The 21,450-nt window shown below is 45.5% G+C and overlaps 1 protein-coding gene and 1 long non-coding RNA gene across 5 annotated transcripts in view; one reads left to right on the top strand and one right to left on the bottom strand.

The window, feature by feature from the left end:
- Window positions 1-7,290: 7,290 nt before the first annotated feature.
- On the bottom strand, window positions 7,291-14,145 carry LOC311435146. The gene is made up of 3 exons (XR_014691958.1): window positions 14,064-14,145; window positions 9,148-9,275; window positions 7,291-8,769 (listed from the first exon to the last, which is right to left on the bottom strand). It is a non-coding gene; the product is annotated as an uncharacterized lncRNA (long non-coding RNA).
- A 99-nt stretch (window positions 14,146-14,244) lies between these two features.
- Window positions 14,245-21,450, top strand: part of TRERF1 (transcriptional regulating factor 1) — a 98,503-nt gene continuing 91,297 nt past the window's right edge. For 3 of the 4 annotated variants that reach the window (XM_084515816.1, XM_084515821.1, XM_084515820.1), the window contains exon 1: window positions 14,245-14,434. The gene's annotated coding sequence lies outside the window, so the exon portion shown is untranslated. Of the gene's footprint in view, window positions 14,435-14,658; window positions 14,862-21,450 lie in introns of those variants that run through there. The other variant, XM_084515817.1, reaches the window with a different exon arrangement.

Genomic DNA, 21,450 nt, shown 5'->3' on the forward strand with positions numbered 1-21,450 from the left:
GGTGCAGGACCCAAAAAGACAGCAGGCTGTAAAGCTGTTAATTCAATATGAGTCTAACTAGTTCCTGGCTATAATTTTTTATAACTATGGGTAGATTTCATAACTTCTAGTCTCTGCCACTAACTTCATAATAAATGATGTTATTCAAATTCAAGAACAATAATTAAGGTTGAGGACACACACCACCTCTATCTGCTGCCAAAAAGTCTAACTTATTCCAGGTTTATTATCAAATAGAAATTGAAGAAAATAAATCTATAGAATGCGATGTTTTAACAAGGATAATATTAAACCTTCATGGCATTTCTCTGCTCTAGCTGCTATGTTTCTGGGTTTCACCTTGCTGCCAGCATAAAACACAGTGCACACAGTGCTGTAGACGATGTTTATGAAAGATGCAGATATTGGCTCTCTTTCACATTCTGGCCTGCCTGTTTAAGCACCCGCTTGCCTCTGCCATAAGAAAAACAACAACAACTGAAAGAAAAATGCAAAACAGAACCTAAATGTCACTTTGACTGGAGGTCAATTCATTTGATTAGATTCCATTATTTTTAATAAATGCTGCATCCTTTAAAAACAATGTAAATATAAGTGTAATTGAGCAAATATTAATTATGGCAGTGGAGACTGGCAGTTCCTGTCTAAAAACTATTTTAGAAGCTACTGATGAAACAGGATCTTCCATACTAGAAGACTGCCTCTCGACACAAGCGCGACAGATGTCATCTGCAGCAGCCAAGCTGAAGTCTTCAACTATGTTGAAGCTTCAACTATGTTGAAGGAGAAAGGGACTCCAGCAGTGCGTGCTTCAGAAAGGTGCTCTGGTTACAGAAATGGTCTTCTTGGCTGAATACTGCTTGTGTGGGATCATCTTCAGGGCCAGTTGCAGAGTCCTCCACAGTATTTGAGAGTAGGAGAGGATGAAATCATAAGATAAAGGGACACTGGAGGGAATTCTAAGTGTCTGGATTTCTGGCGTGTTCACTGTACCTTAAATGCAGTCAGTTTAGCATTGCTGTATTAATTTGAATGCAAATAGAAAACTACTGCATATCTAGACTGCAGGGACAGTCTTCTTACAGACTCAGATAGAAAAAAAAAAAAAAAGAAAAAGAAAAAAGAGCTACTTATTTTTTCCCACGTCTGTGGGGTCTTCTGGCAATCATTAGGAAAGGTAAGTCTTAAGAGGATTCAGAATTGCATTCACCGGGAAAAGGTTCATCTCCTGGTAGAATTAAAAAACAAACAAACAGAAAACATCATTTTAAAAGCATTTCCTTCCATGTCTGCTCTCTAAAACAATGATGTAGTTGTAACTTAATTTCAAAGTTTAACTGTTAAAGCAAATGATCAGCATTTTACTGCATGAAGTTGATGCTACATACCTATATCTAAGATCATAACCCTGCAAAGACATTTCTCTTTAATTTTCCCAAAGTCAGCAATCCTTTCGACTAAATAAAGCATGCATCTAAGTGTTGACTCAGATTTATATTTTTAATAACAGTAATTTTGATAGAACAGTTTACTTAGTAGATACTGAATGGCCAAAGTAGTGATTTTTACACTGCAAATATGTTTTTTAAAGCCATTATCATTCCCTCCCTTCTTCCTCAGTGCCGGATGAGGTAGGCTTGTAGTCACCATCTCCTACATTGTCTTTAGATAAATTCAGATAGTAATTCTTTTATTTCTGTGCTGCCAATTCCAATGACAAATTATGCTGACCAAAATAGAATTTTGCCTGTGATAATCTTAATTAAAAGATGAATTGTGAATGAGGTGAACAATGACACCCAGTACTTGGTGGATTGATAAGACATAGTTCACTAAGCAAGACATTATTCAGAACAAAAGAGCACACGGTAATCTGCAAACACAGGTTATTTTAAGAATTTGGTTCAGAATTAGAGTATTAAAAATACTATCTGACAAACCGTAGGTGATGCTTTGTTCTTTTGCAGCAAAAATGCTGTAATATCAACCCTTTTAGTAATAAATCAGAATAAGAATATTTATTTTCCCTCCTTTGCCTTTGCATGATCTTAGGCTATGGGTATGTATTTTAAACATGAAAAATATGATAACAGAAAATTTTTCAAGAGCAGAGTATATTGCATAATAACAGTGAAAAGAAGGCATAGTGGAAAGCACAAAGATACCGTGGCCATCTTCCCCTCTGGTGAGTATTCTGTGCAAGTCTAGCAAAGGCTGTTACATAACTGATTTTTATTGCATTAGGCAACAGCAATATTGCTAAGCAAACTGATGTGCAGAATTAGAAAGCTTCTTCCACAGCGAAAATGAAGAAAAAAGACAGTGAAAGGGTTCTCACTTAACATCCAGTAAGAGGGTAGGGCAAGAGGGTGTGCATCTTCATTAATGTCTCATGTCAGGGCGACAACATGATTTATTCTCATCACGCAGCATCTTAGAAAAAAAAATACAGTGCAAATTCAGTCCATGATAATCTTGCTGCTTTCTGCAGTGTAATGTGTCAACCGTATAGAACTGAAGCGGGTGAGTTAAAATGCTAGCCTCTGAAAGAGAATTCGTGGGAGCTAAGATAACAGTCAGCTAATGAGTTATACGGAGAGGAAAAATGAACACAGGAGTGAAGGAAAAAATATACACACAGAAAATTTCCCTGACTTCATGTGTTTTCACTGTAAATTCAGAATGCTGCTGGTGTATATTTAGACACACCGGTAACACAAACAGCTCTGTGAGCTGGTGCTAAGAAAGCCTATACGTGGTCAACGTTGACACCCAGGAAGGTGGAAGAACCACTTGAAATGTTTGCTGCAGCTAACGCCCTTTCCCCCTGCTTATTCTCCGATGCCTATGAATGTGCAGGCTTATGCAGTGACCTTCCCCTTAACTGGCCTTTCCTTCATGGGGCTCACTATAGCCAAATTTAAGGGACCTAATGTTGTATAACAAGGCATAGGGCATGGTGAGGTGGTTAGGACGAGCGGAGAGGTCAGGATTAAAGACATGGTGTAAGAGCCCAAGTGCTGCTCGCTTCCTCTCCAGATGGTCCTCACCAGAAGTAGACCTTCAAAGCCACGACCACTTTGATGGCCACCTCAGAAGAGCCTCAGCCTCCAGCAGAAGAAAAATGTTGCTTTTTCATATTCGTAGCACTAGGTGGCAACACGCTGCACAGGCATGGCAGCGCAGAAGTCCTCTGCAGCGGCTTCCACTCCAAGCCCTCAGCAGCTCCCACTCGCTCCAGTCTGCAACCGGAAGGGTGTGGGCGGTGGGACTGGAGGAGCCGTACAACTTCAGATTTTTTTCCTCTCAAATCAGGCTTTAACCTCTTGGTGGCTGCTACTGAGGAAATGAAGGGCACTTTCGGAGCGAGCCAGGTGTTAGAAGAGGGGAAACGTGTGGTGAAATTCCTGGGAGCAGCGGGTAGGGCCTTGGGCATGAGGAGCCACCTGTAGAGGTGGCTTGTAGGACCACCTGTAGAGGTGCCCAGTAAGACCACCTGCAGAAGTGACTTGTAGGACAAGCAGTGGGCCCCTGGCAGAAGAAACCAGAGCACGCAGCTCCTCCTCCTTCAAGGCCCCGGCCTACAGCTTGGCAGAGGAGCTTCTGGGCGTCAGGAGGAGCCGGACACACGAGGGTGGCTGACGCTCAATGATGTTGTTTGCTCCCGGCTTGTGTGGACGAGAACCGATACCCAGCTGCTGGAGGAAGAGTCCCTGGCTCAAGCTGAAACTGCGTTTTTATTCAGTTATGCGGTGGATACGCAGAGGAAATGGGAGCCCACGAGCAGAGACAGGGTGGATGAAAGATTTATCTGGGAATATGAAAATGCTTTGAACAAGTGAACTAACTCTTCATTTTTCCCCCTCGTTCGCATAACAGCAGTTTTAAATTAGAACAGGTTGTAACAGATTTAATTTAGATCACCATGGTGCTTAGTGCAATGTTACAGCGTTTTTGAGTTTATCTTTCTCCCCGATTTTTAAGGGCTGAACACTTTTTAAGTTGTGAATTTGTTAGGAATGCATTGCTGCTTGGCAGTCCTAACCAATTAGATTTTTAATTTTTTTTTATTTTTTTTACCACAACATGATTAATTTTGTTAGATAAAACTACCAAAATACAACCGAAGGTAGAAATAAAAAACATTTAAGTGCTGTACGTCCACGATTTACTCTTCAGAGATGCATTTAACGCTGTCTCCAGCAGAACGGCTTCATCCATTTTCCAAACATTCATTTGTTTATTTCAAGATCAGTCTCAGTTATAAACAGACATTAAATCACCTCCAGGCCCTAATACGTTGTAATGAAGTATTGTAAACCATGTAGTATGTTGGTTTAAACAATGTAATCAAAAAGCAACAAAACCATTCTCTCCTCCGCCCCGCTGCCTGGCTGACTTGTGCTGTCTGCTCAAAGAAAACTTCTTTTGAGTTTGTAAATGTCAAGGTCAACCAGAGGTCAAGTTTGTGCTTTTGAGCCGTGGTTCCTTTCAGGTTATTGGCTTTGTTTTATTACTGAAAGGAGCCATCCATTTTGGCATCTAGAGCAAAGAAGTCATGTAATCCTATTAAACACAAAACCAACACGTACAAATAGCGGGGAGGGGCTGACAATCACACAAAAGCCCCCTTTTTCTGCCCATGGTTAAGCCTGCACCGAGCAATTAGTGGCCCTTCTGTGCGCCCATCCGTCCGTCTGCAGAGGGAAAAGCGCCCAGCCAGCTCCCAAACCACTCGCCCAAAGGCTGGCCATGAACCCCACGGAGCCACCAGCAGGCAAGGGCTGCCTGTGGCCGTGGGGCCAGGACCAGGACTGGGACCAGGACCGGAGCTGCCTGCCCGCTGCTGGCTCAGGCAGCAGCACAACGTGGGACAGGAAGGAGATGGGCAAAACCCCAAGCGGAGGATCCTCGAAAGAGAATCAAACCAGCAAGGGAGGAGGAGGGACGCATCTGTAGAGAGTTAAGGATAAAAGGAGGCACTTGAGGTTATTAGAAAATAAACTCGCTTTGTTGGCAGCAGAGGGGAGAAGTGGAAAGCCGGGGTCACAGCACGCAAGTGGAGATGTAACTGGATCATTATGTACTGGGCACAAAATCTAAGGCATAAAAAATGAACTACAAACATCTCACTGATTTCCTTATGAAGAATGTTTATGCCTAGTACAGCGTCAGTAGAAGAGAAAATTAGGAAAGGGAGAGAAGGTATAATCAGAGGTAAAACTGGAGCAAAAGCGATGCAGGATAATTTAAGGAAAACAGTCCTCGCAGTGGTAAGCAAGGGAAAAGCTGAGAATTTTGGTGTTCGATTAGTCATGGCCAGCTGTAAACAAGGGGCTTGCAATGCCATCAGCTCTACTTGTTGCTTCTTTGAGGGCAGTCAGATACAGAACGTGAAAACTACTGAAGCTGTGCAAAACCCAGTTTTCGTAAACAATATTAATAAAATTGTTTTCACATCCCTCAGACGAGCATATAGGTTATCTCAGCCTTAAAATCTGTTTGCTGGCAAGGCAAGACATTACCATCCTAAAGCATATGCAGCATGCGAACTGACTGGATCTATTACTAATAAAAAGAGATGAGCTGATTGAGAGTAGAGATAGCAATTGCAGATAAGATGAAGAACTGTGTGAAACGTAGGCAGAAGCTGCAGAAATGAACACCAAACCAGACATACAATTCAATACGATAAACATTACAGAAGTGGGAATGGGGAGCAGAGAAATCTACATTACCCAGATTGTGAAACAAGCCTTACAAAAAGCCAGGCAGTAAAAGTTTCCAGCCTATCACATTGCAAGGTCAGATAGACAACAAAGATGCTTGGAGTTCAAGCGTGGAACAGGTCCAAGATCTTCAGATAGCCTGTAACAGGAGGGTAAAAGCACTGGCACATCACTAGCGAGGGACCTCCACGCAGGACCGACCCTTACACACAGATTCGAGAGGTTTCAGCAGGCGCTTCAACAAGAATGGCCTCTAACGGTGCAGTCTTAACAAGTCTGGGACAAGCCTCACTCAACCCTGTGCTCACTCCCCAGGCTGGGCATATTTTAAGAAGGCCACAAGTTCAGAATGAATAATTAGGGGCTGATTTTTTTTTGTTTGTTTCACCCTCCTTTGTTCCCAGTACATCATTCAAGTAGTGCAAAGAAAGTGAAATACACCCACAACTGCCTATCTGGGGATTTCCTCAACTGATGCACCAGCAGGTATAATTAGCTGCTTTGCCTCCCTCTGGGGTACAGAAGAATTATCAATGTTTCAATCTTCAGCTATCACTAGCTGCCAGATTATTCAGCGGCGTGGGACTCAAAACAAAAAGGCAAGGAGCTGTACCTGTCCTTCCAAGGGGCTCAGAGATGTTCACACAGTGAGAGGATGCAGATGTGGTAAAATATATAACCAGAAAAACACAAATGTACCTCTTGCCTTTGCTAGACTTTCTGAATACAGAGGAATGGATTATGCAGACCAACGGATCGGCTAAAGCAAAGGTTTGGTTTGAGAAACCTCTTTTCCCTCCCTAGAAGCAACTCCCCGTATTTCATGCTTTTCTAGCACACTGGCAATACTGTGGGTACAACAGACTAAGGGACGAGCCTTCCAGCCCCTAGGTCACACAGCTGTCACTGGAGGGTTCCCAGGGAGCTCTCAGATCCAGGAGAGCAAGTCAGTACTACACGTGGCTAGAAGAAAGCTTCAGAAACTTTTACAATAAAATTCCACATCTTAGTGACCCAGAAAAGAGTCTTTTTTCCCCTCTGAAAACAATCTTGCCCCCGGTTTGCACCATTAGCTCTCTCCACAACAGAACAGACCCAAGAGTCTGAGATGTTTTGTTTCACAGACCTAAGCTTGCCCCAACCTTTTGCATCAGGAGCGCAACCCAGATTGTTTTGGGGACCCTCTGTTTAATTTCCCATCTTCCATATTTGTTTGGAGAGTCACAAACCATTTGATTGGGATTGAGGCAGTTTCCTAGTCTTTAGAAGCAAAATTTGTCCAGCAGAAAACATACTGTAAGGCTCCACATATTTACTTATTCCTAGATTTAATTGTCATCTGCTGCCCTTCAGCTGCTGCTGGCAAAAATTCCGTGGCTATAGAGCAAATTGGTTTTCCTCTATTACATGTTGTTAACCTGCTTTATGAGTCTCTCAAAGTTCCCAGTCTCCCTGCCGCTATACAGTAACTCCATCGCATTTTCTGCTTTCTGTTTTTCAGTGCAGGACTCAGCTCCTCAAGTGTTTTGGGGGAAACCAAACAGAAACACCGACACAGAAATGTAAATGTGCTTGTCGTTTACTGTAAGTGCGTTTCCATCACCATAAAAATATGTGCACCAATATTGCTTATTTCAATTTGATGTATAGCGGCTTACATCACTATCTATAAACACACATAATGTATATATACTGGATATACAATATTAGCGCAGGCATGTTAGTTAACAGTATTTTTTTTTAAACCATGACAGCTGTATCCTTACATTTAAAAGGTGATATCTGCTCCCAGCCACCTATGTAAGAAACAAATAAGCAAGAAGCATCAAGACCTAGAGGTGACCTGTAAACATTACTATAGCAGGCTTGTATAAAAATTCAGGTTACATTTCTGAATGGGAAAGTCCAGAGCAGAACATGTGAATGGTTCTTTTCTTTTAAACTCGCTCAACGAGGCTGACATAGAGTACATTCAAATCTGAATAAAATCAGCAAAATAACATGCTTCTGTGCTGAGGAATACAGAAGAGAAAACTGAGAAAATGCTGAAAGTGGGGTGATAAAAGTACTAAGATATTTCTGATCAGATAGCCTTCTAAGCTCTTTCCAAACAACATGTAGTATGCTATTTACAATGTTGTATCCACTTATGAGGGAAAAATCCTGAAAAAATAATACTGTTGTGTCTGGACTGAAACTCACCACATATACTGGAAACCTTTAATCTAGTTTTTCGCTGTCAATGTGGACTTGGACATGGTACCCATTGTGGTAGGGAACCACACTGACTTAATCATATCTGTATTTAGATATTATCCTTCTGTTACAGAAAATGACCTAGATTAACTGAAATTAGAAGTTAAGATCCCAGGCTTCATTCTAATCCCATCACCCATCTTTTCCATAACTGTTTACCTTTTATCTTTAGAGTTTTCTTTCTTTTTTTTTTTTTTTTTTGCATGTAACCACTTAATTTTTCCTTCCCATACTCAGAAGGTATGATTTCTCTCACTCAACAAACACCTTGTAAGTTAGCACAGCTCTGTGTAATAAGCCATGCTCAAGCCTCTTTTTGTTTATGTCAATTTTACCATGTGACGGGAATTTAAAGCCGAGCAAACACAGTTCATGAGGACTGCTGGTGACACTCAACAGAAGTTGTAGGAAACTCAACTTTAAATCTGTCCGTGCATTTCATTGGAGTTTGAGTTGACAGTGTCTCTCTGTAATGGCAGTTTCCATCTGTAACTGAACTGAATCTTTATCTGTGTACAGGACTGTGTATTTCTTCCCAGCAGAACAGCAGAATGGCATTTAGAAGATGTTTCTTCATGCAGCAGTTTTCAACTCTTACCACCAGGAGTGCATGCAAAGACAGGAGGATAAAGCTTATTACTGCTTGCACATCAGGCAAAGCTCCATGCACTTCAAACTGGGCATATAACCATAGGGAAAACTTAGAAGGCTTTGTTTCTTATTGTACCACTGCTGCTAGTTTCCAGGATGATGTTGGACTATTTCTGTTCCCCAGGTTATCCACCTGTAAAATGAGGAGAGCATTATTGGATCCCTGATAGTAAGATCCTATCAGATCTACTTATACAAAAACCTGTAATAGTGTGAGCAGATTTAAAGTTTAGAATAGTTCAAACCACACCATCAACTTAAAATCTGGAAATTATTTAAAAAAAAAAAAAAGAAAAAAGAAGATGAAATTTTCAGTTGTGTTATTTTTATGAAGACAAATGAGTTTTAGATGTTTATACATTCATAATTTATAAACTTACATAATTTATATATGTATATATTATATACATTTGTAAATTTATAAATACATATGATTGTATATTTTATAAAATAAAACATCTTTTTTTTTTCGAGTGTGTGAAAAACCCACACGAACTTGAACATTACTCACTGGGACACGATCTGCAAGATGGTCCATGTCACTGCATCTCGCGCACACGCACATACATGCCCACACATTACTCCTGACAGGATGTCCGTAGAAGCAGCTCTTCCAAGAGAAATGGGAACCGACACAAACTGAACAAAACAAGAATGTCCCCTTTAAAACTCCCAACATCTCTAGCTCGCGTTCCTCCCTACAGCTCTCACGCGCTTGCAAAACAGTAATAAAGTCATTGAAAAAAAATCTCTGACTCGGCACTATTTCTGATTTGCATATCTGCAACTTCTTTACCAAAACATCCCTAAAGCACTCTTTCAGGCTTTACTTTTTTTTTTTTTTTTTTATCTTATCCCTGCACGCGACTGTGCTGAGAGGCAGGAAGGCTAAGGCCTGGGGTCCCACAGAAAGCTGCTACGTGTCCCCATCCTGCAGCACCCCAAGTGCCCCCATCCTGCAGTGACCTGGTTCACCCACACCCAGACCAAAGCTCCCTCAGGCCTTCCTGGAGGAAGCAGTTAAGTGATGTCCTCATATACAAACTGCTCTAAACTGGACGAAAAACTCCACAAAGTGCTAGTGAAGAGAAAACTGTCAATTGTGGAGTTACAGAACTGACTGCAGCACATGCAAAGGAGGCTGCAGTCACAGATCTGGGGGGGTTCTCTTTTCCTCCCCTCGTCTCTTTTTCCTTCTTCTTTTTCCCCCTCCTAAAGTGGTAGCTTGCTTCCTGCATTGACATTGTTACAGAGCATCTTATCTGCTAGATGAGGCAGAAGCTATGGCTTCATGACAATTAAAAGCAGTTTAAACCAGTGCTGCTGCAAATCCCACTCTGGGGCACACAGCCTTCCTCGCTACTCGTCCGGCTGATTCAGTGAAGCAATTCAGGGGGAAATAGCACGGGCTTTCTGTCAGTGCTGGGCACTGATCTGGCTCCCTGTGGGGAAGCACGAAGCTTTGGTGTTGGTGCAAACAGGAGAGAAAACCCCACAGCTGGGGGCAGTGACTTGTGGCGGGGACAGCAGGACCTTAGCTGTCATGATTTAATTTGGTTTCAGCTGTCAAGGAAAGAGACCCACCGGGCAGGGCTTCCACGAGCAATTTAAATGACAGCCACATGCTTTCAGACTTTTCCCTCCTGGACACATTTTCTGCACAGTTCATTCCGCTGCACAATCAGCAAACCGATCTGGCTGAAAGTGAAGGGGAAAAGAAGTCTTACCTCCAGTCTGTTTTCACGCTCTGAGATCAGACACGAGGCTGCTGGTGAAATCTTCACCAGGCAGCTGGGATCAGAGCAGCAGCTCCACTGTACAACAGACAGCTCTCAGCAGCCACGCTGGGATGACTGCTTGTCCCACGCAGCCTGCTCCTTTAGCCAGGCTGCAGGACACGTGGTAGTGCTCAGGGATTCAGAGCCCTGCTGAGTTCCTACTAAAAGCTACTCAGCTCCATTACAAACTTGACCTTTTTTTCCTAACTTGCAATGGAAATGGTAAGAAGTGACACCAGAGAGTCAGAGCTGCTTGATCCTGGAAGCTTTCAATACCTTTCGCTTCTCAGAGAGAGGAGGCATGAGTGAGGAAGACCACGCTTTGATACGCACAAAGGCAGGGAAGATGGAGGCAAGGCAGGGGTAGCAAACATTACCTGATGGTCTGACAAGCAGAGAGAGCTTCCTGAGCGCTGGGATAACTGGAACGATAGTTACACTTGCTGATTTCTGAGAAAAAACGTCACAGATTGTCATTTGTTTTTCTGTATGCAGGTATATGGGATGCTGTGGCTACTTCCCTTATGATGCACAGGGAACACGATCACAGCAAACACACGTTCAGCTTTTTAAACTTTTCTTGTCCTATTAGTGTCACTCCTTCAAGGCCCAGTATTTCTCGTTTATAAGAGGGAAGAGACAAAGGTAAACAATTCACTAAATCCATTCCGACAACACCAAACTGACTCAGAAGAGAAAAAAAAAAAACAGCAACGTCATGCTGGAAAGCTGACAAGTTAAAATGAAAAATCAGGTTCAAACATTTAACCATGAAGCGATTGATAATTACATTAAAACAGGGGGTAGCAGGGGGCATATGCGCTATTTCTTGAAATCCCCACATTGACTCTTTTTCAGGAAGATAAACTTTAACTAAGCAAGTTATAAACTCAATTAGAAACACCACAGCCCACATTATGTAGGATGTCAGATTCTGAAAGCAAATTTGCTTTTAATCTTGAATCCTGTATCGGTATGCTGTATGGACCACAGGTTCCTTATTAAAACAAAACTAACCCCACCATGAGTTTTGTTCAACCAACTTGGCAATTAAGGCCTGGTTTATTTATTCATTATTTAAGCTAACGTCCACGATTCAAAATTCAGTCTGGGAAGAGGCATGCAAAATTGAGAAACTGGACAGACACCCGTGTTTTGGCTGCTGTGACTCCGGCCAGCGAGACGCTTGCATACATGTGATTCATTGAGGAGCCTTAAGGGATTTGTTTTAACCACTGCAGCTGTTGAACAAAGGTAGGTTGCCTTCTACCACAACCTTGCTTTTCTTTAGTCTTGTCTTTTTTTTGGGGGGGAGAGAAGCCCATAAATTCAAGACAAAGCCTACTAAGCAAACTTAAGGCATTTGGGAAGATAATGACACAGCAACCCTGTACCGGAAAGGAATTAGCCCAAAGGATGATCGGAGACCTCTGTCACTTCCCAACTTCTGTACTTCTCGCATTCCTAAAACAGCCCTACTTAGAAAAAATTAAAATTCATTAATCTCTGACAAAAATCTGACAGAGCGATAGCAGTTACCATAAGACGTTTGCTGCTCTTCTGTTGTTTGTAAGCAGTGGGAGGTTTCAAGGCAGCTGAGCCACCCTGACAGCTCGCTGCTGCTGGGGCAAGCGGCTGCCCCCAGTCCCTCCCCATCCCACTCGTGGCCGGGCGTCCCTGCAGCTCCAGCACCCGGCTGCCATCGCACAGAGCTAACTGCTAAAACCGCAGGAAATCAGCCCAGAAGGAGAGGCTTCTTCTGCTGTGGAGAGGTGAACCAGCCTGCCAAACCAGCGGGCAGGGACGAGGGAGTGAGCTCTCCCTCTTGGGACGGCGGCGAGCTGGCAGTGGGCACTCGGCCAGCCTGGGGCATGCAGCCCACACATACCTGCCAGTAACCATGGCCAAAATGTTGTTAAGCAAAATCATGGCAAGCCCACAGAATTATCCCAAGGTTCAATACTGAAAATAGGTATATTTTGTTACTCAAAACCGGGAAGCTCAATCCTCCAATCCTCCAAGATTAGAAGACGGATCAGGAAAACTGCAAGCATCAATTACGGCTTTGTGCTTCTGATGAAGACCAATTCATAAATTGCAGTATGACTACAAAGAATGGGGTCTGGCCCCCACCTTTTTCTTGAAATATTGTCCAAAGCTAACAAACTACTTTATTTCATTCAGAAGTTTTATGGATGTGCTTGTTATGGCAGAGTAATAGGGCCGAGCTTATGGCATGTCAGAAGGCTGCCCGATAATGACTTTCTGTTCCGGTTTAAGTTATACTACGTGTTTGCTTCTACTTGGAGAACTGCAACACAAACCCGCACACTTTAGGTAAATCCGGTATCTCCTGGCCAACTCAGTACAGGTTTGTTTGTGTGGATCGGCTGAACAAGTCAAGATGCTGCGACAAACCTATAGCGTTACATTACATTGCTTATTTTCCAAAGTCATTTTGGAAATCACAAGCAATACGGGCTAGTCTGGGCTTCAGACTAGACACAAAAAACAAACAGAGGCAAGGCACATGTTGAGTTGTGGTTTTAATTCTATTTTCAACACAGTTTATATGACTTAGGACTCCAGCAAGCAAACAAGCTAACCATTGAATCCAAAACTCAGCATAGATTCTGCATAGCTCAGCACGGAGAAGTTACAGTATCTGAATGGTATTTTTCACTTAAGGAGAAATAAAATTAGAAAATGACTAGCTGGCTGGGAGAAAAAAAAAGAAGAAAGACATTTCTCTCTCGACATTTTAAACAACTGAGACCTTTGCATGTAGTACAAAGGAAAAGGAGTTTAACAGCCAGAGGGTGATATCATGCTTTTTCACTCTTGCTCTAATCTACACCGTAAATCAAAACAATCTCATAAAAGGTTAAATTATTAAGAACGGTGGCCCAATGGAAGTGCCATGCAACCAGGAAACCAGGATGACCATAAAAAGAAAATGAGGCTGCTGGTAACCATTACCACGTAGGGCTGAATCAGGAGCGCTAACACCAAAGACCTATTTCTGTTCCTGGTATAAGCCGTGAGAGTTTTATCTTTCCTTTTTTTCCCCCCCTTCCCGCTCCGTGAAGGCAGGGGCAGGGGCAGGCCCCGGCCCCATCCCACCCGCGGCTCCGTTTCTCCCCGGCACCCCCCGGCCGCATCCCGCAGCCCCTCGCCCGGAGCGGGGGGTGTGGGGAGCGGAGCTGGTGCCGCAGCGCGACGCCGGCGGGGCTAAAAACTGAGGGAAAAAGGGCCGCTTTCGGGCAACTCGCGGCTGAAGAAACGAATAAACGAATAAATGAATCCACCGCAGCCAGCAAGTTGCAGGGGGCTGGCTGCGCGGCAGCACCAACTCCACGCTCAGCACCACGCCGGGCTCTGGGAGGGAGGGGGGGCTCGGGGGCGGCTCACCCGGAGCCCTGAGGGGGGGCAGAGGGAGGTCTGGGGGGGCTTTGGGGGTCTCCGGCAGCCGCTGCCGGGGCGGCGGCGGCGGCACCTGCGCTGAGAGGAGGGGCCGGGAGTGAAGGGGGGGGGCTTGCCGGGCGGCGGAGCGGGCCCCGGGGGCGGCGGGCGCCCCTCGCCCCGCCGCGGGGCCGGGCGGCCGCCGCCGGCAGCAGCGGCAGCAGCGCCCCGACTTCCTGCTGCCTACCGGGCCGGGGCCGGGCGGCTCCGTGGCGGTGGCGGTGGCGGCGGCTGTGGCGGGCGGCGGAGGGATCCCGTCGCCTCCCAGCAGCCTCCTCCCCCTTTTTTTTTTTTTTTTTTTTTTCTGCTTCTGCTTTTTTTTTTTTTTTTTTTTTTTTTTTTTTTTAAAGCCTTCCCTCCTCTCTCCTCTCGAGAAAAAAAAAAAAAAAAAAAAAAGAATTTGACAGCGATTTTGCTGACAGCGGGGATTTTGGCGCATCGCGGAGAGAAGGAAGAGGGGGGGGCAGAGAAAATAATAATAATTACAAAAAAAAAGAAATAAAAATTAGAAAGGAGGAGAGAGCCCCGCGGGTGGCGCACAGCGAGGCCGTGCCCGAGGTAAGCGGCGCTGCCCCGGGCCGGGGGGGGTGGTGCTGGGGGGGGAGCCCGTCCCGGCCATGTGCTGGGCAGCGGGGCCGAGCCGAGCCGTGCCGGGCCGAGCCGTGCCGAGCCGTGCCCGGCCGGGCGCTGCGTTTCCTGGCGGAGCGATATTTGTCTGGGGGCCCAGCGCCGCCAGAAAGTAGGACCCAGGCAGCGCGCCGTGGGGGGGGGGGGGGGGGGGGGGGGTGTTTGGGGGGGGGAAATTCACAGCGCGATCCCTCCCTGGGCGCCGCCAAAATAATGGCATGGTGAAAGAGGGAAAGGGAGGGGATTTCAAGCCAAAAAAGAAAAAGAAAAAAAAAAAAAAAAAAGGAGAGGAGAGGAGAGAGAGAAACCCGAGCCCCGCGGCCGGCCCCGCGTGCACTTGTTGCAGACTTCACGCCAGGTAGGGGAACGCTTGGCAAGTTTCATTTTTGCATGAGCTGGGGCTTCTGTTGAAAAAAAAAAAAAAAAAAAGTTTGCAGCTGACTTCTCGGGCCGCAGCGCCCGGGAGGCGAGGCCCTGCCTCCACCTCCTCCTCCTCCTCCTCCTCCTGCTCTTCCTCCTCCCGCGGGGGGCGGCGGGGCGCGGCCCCCACCTGCCCGCCGTGGGGCCGGGGGCTTGGTCCCGGGGGGGGGCAGCGCGGCGGGGGGGACCCCCGTGGGGTGTCACAGCATCGGGGCTGGGGGCCACGGCCCTCCAGGGGCAGCCCCACGCGTGGCCGTGCCCCCCCCTTGCCCCCGCGCGGCGCTCCCCGCAGCCTCCTCCTCCTCCTCTTCCTCCTCCCGAGGGAGGCTGCGGGGACGCGGTGGGGACGGGGTTTCTGCCCCGCTGTCCCCCTCCAGGAGAGGGGCAGGCAGCGAGGAGGTGGCTGGAGGGGCGCAGAAGGATGTGGTTTTCCTCTTCTGTCCTAATTCCGGGGGGTGTGTGTGTGTGGGGGTGGGGGGGTAAGGAAGAAAAACTGCTAGCCAGATGTTTAAATACCAGAGAGATGATTTGCAAGGGAAATTAATTGGCAGTTAACCAGTTAATAAATGGATAATGCCTACTCATCCTTCTGCCGACTTCGCAGATCGGTTTTCATGCCTACCAGCCCAGCCCTGAATATTCAGGGCGTGAAACTTAGCGGTGCCGGCAGGGCAGTCCGGTAAAATCTGACTTCTTGCTGCTGTCCCAGCGCGGCCACGCCGCCCATAATTCCTGCAGCCGCCGCTGACGTCCGTAGATTTTTACAGACTAATCTAATAGCAGCAAAGTAGATATGATGACCCATAACTAAACTATTTATGGAAAACATTGCAAAGTGCTTAACTGCGTGATTAACGTGGTGAGCAGGTAATCACCGGGGGTAAAGTTTTATATCTTCGAAGGCTATAATTTTGCTGTGTCTGCTGCAGAGAGGGGAGTTCACTGCTTCAGCTTGGGCCTTGCCCCCTGCACTGCTCCGCAGGGCGATGCCGCTGCTCCTGCGAGCATCTTGTGGGGCGCCCTGCTGGGACCTGCCTCTCCCCCTCGAAGTGCGGAGGCATTGTCGCGATAGCACGACCCGCTGTTGTGACACCGACCTGCTCTTGTGATACCGGTGCGTGCGTGAGCAGCTCCTGCACGCTATACAGGCTGCTGTTCGCCGTGATTGCTTATCTGCTTCGTGGTCCGTTGGGATGTTACGTCGGCTCAGAACGGAGCCGTTTCCTTAATAAGACATATTTATCTAGAAATAACCATTTCGCTTTGATACCCGCTGGAGTGACGTGGCGTCAAGTTCTGTGGTATGTTACCTTCTTTTCTGAGGCTTATCCCAGGCGCATGTGTAACATCCAGGGTGCTACTTCATCAGTGCTCATGGAGGCCTAGATGGTGTGGAAGTTAAGCTGTGTGGCTTTGTAATTAATAAAGTCGTGCCAAATAGACCATATTTATTTAGAACTTTGATAAGTGATTTTTTCATATGAAGAAAACATGTCATGTGCATTTTTCTTCCATAGCTGATAGTGCTTTGGAAAAAGTAAGCGCTGGTGTATGCTGCACGTGAAAATTTTGTCGCAAATAAATGCCTTTATGATATTTTCTGCTACAGTCGATAAGCAGCTCGAGTTTCTGAAGTTGGGAGATTCCAGCAAGGAGCTGGGCAGCGCTGTCGGGGTGGCAGTCAAACCAGTGTGTCTTGAAAAGCCCAAATAAGAGTAATGCAACTTTAATAGAAAAACAACTCAGATGAAGCTGGCCCGAGCGAAGAGTGCAGGATCAGCCTCTTGGCGAAATGATAAGGGCAGCACTTAATCACCCTGCCATCGATGCGTGTCCTGCCCGGGGCACCCGCGGGGAGGGATGGGGCCCAGGGGCAGCCAGGTAGGGATCCTGCCTTGGCCAGGGTTAGCGTAAATAAACCACAGCATGACTAACCTCCCTATCTAACACTGACTCACGTTGCATTTGGTGAGGCTGAAAAAGGCTCCATGTCTTATCCACTTAATGCTCTCGACCTCTGTGTTGCCGCTGATCACGTGCCTCTGGTTTGTGTTTAAGACCGGAAAGTGAGTCCTTGTTTCAGGTTGCTTCACTTTTGGGTAGCACTCAGCAGGGCTGGGTTGGAAAAGGGAATTCCTAGGCTGGAAGCTCAGGAGCTCCATTGCTTGTACTTCTTCAGGCCATTTTAATTTTTCCAGTGATGTGTTGAGGTTTGTCATTATAAACTGAGATTGTAACTTAGCATCTGGTAGGGAGTGTGAGAAGAGTATAAGGAAAACAGTCACATAATGTACTGCAAGTTTCCTAAAGCAATGTGAGATAATATTCTGCTGTGAATATTTTAAACTCTTTCTGTAATTTTTTGTTTGTTCCATTCTAGTGGGGAATATGTCACTTAGAAACTTGCTTGGCAAAGCGGTGGAGAAGGCGTTCCTCTCCCTTTCCCAGTTCTGTAATGGGACAGTACTAACCTAAAGAGAGGCCCCCCGGTCTGTAGCGTCATTGTGAGATTCTGGTGTTGGAAGGCTGTGTCTCTTTATGATGTGTCATAGCAACTTGTGAGATAAGGCAGTTTCATTTCAGCTTCCTTAGAAATACTTTTTTTAAAAAAAAAGGGCAAGAAGTGTTTGGTGGAGGTAAGGTAATTGTTGAAGGGGCAAGAACTTAGCCCTTAGGCTTTTTTTGAGGCTTTTTGGCTTCCAACAAGGAATCATGATCTGTCTGGCTTTCCTTTTAGAATCAGAGGGACCCTTTTGCCTCTGGTCCTCCTGTGTGGTGCAGACAGGAGCACCTCCGAGCACACAGGTTAATTCTGCCTGGGGCAGCCTCCAAGCCCTCGCGTGTTTACATCTGTCAAGCAGCACCAGTGGTGGCACTGGCTTCCATGGAGCTGCTGAGAAGGACCATTGCCGTGTGTGTCAGTGTTCGTAGGAAGGGGGGCTGGGTTTGAAACTAAACAAAAAAATGGAGGCAGTGAGTTTTGCTGCTTGTGGAGGTTTAAAACCTCTTCATAACTTGTCCGGTGCTGAGAAACCTATTATTGTCATCAATTGCAGGGCGGTGAGGGGAAATCAGGCCTTCTAAGATAAAGACAAAAATAGCATGTTCAAATATATTTCAAGACAGGCGGCTCTTCCTTCAAAGAGTGTGTCTGAGCACGGCTCAAAGAACGGTGGCCAAAGTTGTGTCTTTTTTTTTTTTTTAATTTTTCTTAACTCTTGAAACCAGGCAGATTGAAGAGATCCAGTGGCTTTTGAGCAGGACACACTCAGGAGTGAAGCTGCCTTGCAGATTTTGGGGAGACATTGCCCCTTAGGCCTCGAGGTGCGTGGTCGAGCCCAGGCAGGATGGCACCGCGGGCAGCACAGCGTGTCCCGTCAGCACCGTTTCGTGCTGGATGTTGGCTTCTGAGGGGAAGAGTAATTAGTACAGGTGTTAATTTTCTGCCTCCCCGGCTTGGCTGTGTGGTGGTGTGGGCATGCTGGAAGCAAGGGGCTTGGAGCATCAGCGGGCCGGGTCCGCCAGGCTTCTGGCTATCGGCTCACCCTTACAGCGCACGCACCTCGCATCGATCAGAAGAATCGACCCAAGTCCTGTGACATTTCCCGGCTTTTCTCTAGCCCTCGGTTTCAGAGAGTTCTGCTGAAAGAGGACATTGATTTGTGTGGGGAAAAGCTGGAAAATGTGCTCAGGCTACAACCTGCTGCCTCCGAAAGCAGAAGGCAGGCGCGTAGTTCATCTCACTTTCTTCTCAGGGGGATAACGGCTTGGGAGGCCCACAGCACGCTCTTAATGGATGCCCCGTTACCCTGTAATGGGGTATTTTTTAGAGATTAGGCTCTATGTATGACAGTGGGGCTGCTGCAACATTTTGGACAAGTTCTGTAGTGTTGGGTGTATTTTGAGGTTCTGACAGAAACAAGTCTTGTGGTTTTAGCTTACTCCGTAACAAAGGGTAACGCGTCTCACACAAACAGCCCACCTCAGTTTTCGTAGTTGACTGATGATTTGCTCTGGAAAGACCCAAAATGCTGATATGAGGTAGGCTCGAAAGGTAGCTGATTCTTTCTTTTTGGCTTGTCTTTCTCCCGTTTACAGTTCAAAATTTGCTAGGATTTTGTCCAGATCACTGATATACAGCTTTCCCTCGGCTGGTCAGTTTACTTTCCAGGAACATGGACACAGATGCCGAGTTTTCCTCAGCTACCACTGAGGCCTTTGTAAATCAGCCGTCGTGGGCCTTATCACAAATTTTCTCAAGTCTTTTTAGTCCAGCAAGAAAATGGTTGCTGCCTTTCCCCTCCCTCCTCTTGTCAAGTGCTCATTGTAAGATTTTTGATAGAGACTGCATTGTGATATGTCCTTGAAGTGCTGTGCTGCAAGGTTTTGTTTTGCCTTTTTTTCTTTTCCTTTTTTTTTCCTCCTCTCTCTCTTCATGTTTAGACTTCATTGCATTTATAGCAAAGCAAGATTGTTGTAGATGCTCTTTTTTGGTATTTGTTTTGTTGTTTATCAAAAATCTTGTGTTCTGTAATGAGGAAAAGCTTTGACTCGGGTACTAAAACCTCCAGCAAATCCTGAAGTGTTAAGGCTGCAAAAATACGGATTGGGGAAGGGTTGCTCCAGCAAAACAGGTATGGGTTAAGTGTTAAATTATCAGCAGCTCTGTTTTAAAAGGTGGGAGATTTTTGTTTGCCCTGTCTCAAGGCTTTCAGGCTTCCTCAAGAATGACAGGGTCTGTCTGAGATGCAGAACTTACACCAGGTACTTTCTCTTTGAATATTAAATCCTAAATGATTCCTTCAGCATAGGGCTGTGAAAAACAAATCCTGTGAAGTAAGTGGCTATTCAATTTAAAATTTGGTAATGGCTGAAAACTTCTCTGTCTTAAAGTTGTTTGATTCTTAGCTGGCAATAAAAAGGTTCTGTACAGACCCATTTTTTGTCTTTGTTCTCTGCCCCCCCCCCGCCCCCCCCACTATTCTCATTGATGGGGAAGTTTCATTTCCTTTATTTATATATTTTTAGTGTATGGGTGTTTGGGGGGTGTGGGGAAAGATAGGAGGGAAGTTTGTGTTCTAGTTTTTGTATTTAAAAGAAAAAAAAAAAAAAAAAACCTCTAATGCTAATGGGTTTAGCAATGGCCTGAAATACATTCTCCCCTTTAAACCAAAAACTCTACTGGTAAAATAGTGTATGTTAGGAGATCGAGGGGTTTTGCAACAGTTCTGTGTGGGTAAGAGTCCTGTCTGAGCTCCAGTTGTATTAGCAGGAAAGTATTTTTCCCAGTATTGTTATGTTTCACATGCCAAATCAAAACTAGAAATGCCTTTTCTTGGAAGGATCTCTATTTACATTTGGAGGGTTATGCCAATTACAGCTATATTAACAACCTTTTTTTTTTTTTTTTTTTTTTTTTTTTTCTCTCTCTCTCTCTCTCTCTCTCTTAATCTTACACTTGACCTAAATAGTAACTTCTTTCATTTTCTTAACAGAACATGCAGTACAGTCCTAGCGTGTAGTTTTGGAGCAGCCAGTGGGGTAAACACTGCTGTCCTACGACACAGATGCATATGGGCACTCTTGCAGGATTATGGTTTTAAGGGGGTCCTAGTGAAACAAATGCTCTAGGAGCTTTGCATAAGTTGCAGTAGCCCTCTGCTATGCATGCAGAATTGAATGCAATTTATCATTGAGTAGGAAGTATATTATTCATATGCTGTAATACTTTCTTTCTTCCAAGTGACTCCACTTACTTTAATTTTGAACACAGTTTTTAAATCTCGCAGATTTGGAAATGCTGCATTATAGATTTGTGAAAGTCTGGAGGCATAAGATGAGATGCTATTAATGCTCACTTTGATCAGAGGCTGAAGATTATGTGGACAGTGCAGCGATGCATGACGTGGGAATAGGTAAATGGGGATTGTTTGGCAGGAGCGTGTAGCTCCTTGCCATGCCAGGAAGGTTGCTGCTGACCCTTCTGCCTGCTGGGCTTGTGCCCTCGGTGCTGCATCTCTGCTGCTGCCCTGCAGGCTCCTTCTGGGAGACAGAGAGGGCATGCTGGTGGAAGAGCCTGTTTGTACCAGAAAGTCAACTAGTAGATAGTACTGCTGTTTTTTCACGTGGAAATTTCATAGTTGTTTGCTCTTTTTTGAAGTTAAGCCTTGCACTGTTAGCAACAATAGTGGGGTATTAAATAAGAGTTGGATACTGACTGATCTGTGAGTGATTCACATCTGCCACAAGTCTTAATACTTAAAGACCCTACATAGCTAAGCTGAGCTTTCTTTTCCCCAAAAATTCAGGCCACCAAAGCCTGAGATGTTTAGGACGAGTTTCTTAATTATCTTGCTGTTGCTTCCCTTTGGCCTGCCTCTCACTTCGTCTCGTCCTGAGCATTGGAGCTAGGCTTACCTTGTGGGGAGGTGGTCATCTTTGGGTTGAACATGGTCTGCTTTCAGCAGCGAAAGCACCTCGCCTCACTCTCTCTGTGGAGGCTGAAAGTATCACCTTTGCAATGGCTC

The sequence above is a fragment of the Aythya ferina genome (genome assembly GCF_964211825.1).
Source record: "Aythya ferina genome assembly, chromosome: 3".
NCBI lineage: Eukaryota > Metazoa > Chordata > Aves > Anseriformes > Anatidae > Aythya > Aythya ferina.